Source organism: Ostrea edulis, chromosome 6 (assembly GCF_947568905.1).
Source record: "Ostrea edulis chromosome 6, xbOstEdul1.1, whole genome shotgun sequence".
Classification (NCBI taxonomy): domain Eukaryota; kingdom Metazoa; phylum Mollusca; class Bivalvia; order Ostreida; family Ostreidae; genus Ostrea; species Ostrea edulis.
In genome coordinates, this window is record NC_079169.1 from 13,090,870 (window position 1) to 13,091,820 (window position 951).

The window sequence follows — 951 nt, forward strand, 5'->3', positions numbered from 1 at the left end:
TATATTGTGCTCGATTTCGGACCCAGGTTAAGAATGGATCACAACAGTATGTTATAAACCTCTGTAAACGAAAGGTTTTTGGTATAACCACTTAACAATCCTTATTGTAAATCAAAGATTGTTTAAATCAACTCACACCCACTTGCCAAGCAACCGATGAACTTACACCCCATCCGCCCCAACCACTCATAAACTTACACCCCATCTACCCCAACCACTCATAAACTTACACCCAATCCGCCCCAACCACTCATAAACGTATACCCCATTCGCCCCAACCACTCATAAACTTACACTCCATCCGCTCCAACCACTCATAAACTTATACCCCATCCGCCCCAACCACTCGTAAACTTACACCCCCGCCCCAACCACTCATATACTTACACCCCATCCGCCCCAACCACTCGTAAAATTACACCCCCGCCCCAACCACTCATAAACTTATACCCCATCCGCCCCAACCACTCATAAACTTACACCCCATCCGCCACTCATTAACTCACATCCTCACCCGCCCCTCCACTCATCAATTCACACCCCACCCACTCCACCACTCATCAATTCACACCCCACCCACTCCACCACTCATTAACTACATCCTCACCCGCCTCTCCACTCAACAACTCACATCTTCACCCGCCCCTCCACTCAACAACTCACATCTTCACCCGCCCCTCCACTCAACAACTCACATCTTCACCCGCCCCTCCACTCAACAACTCACATCTTCACCCGCCCCTCCACTCAACAACTCACATCTTCACCCGCCCCTCCACTCAACAACTCACATCTTCACCCGCCCCTCCACTCAACAACTCACATCTTCACCCGCCCCTCCACTCATCAACTCACATCTTCACCCACCCCACCACTCATTAACTCACATCTTCACCCGCCCCTCCACTCAACAACTCACATCTTCACCCGCCCTACCACTCATCAACTCAC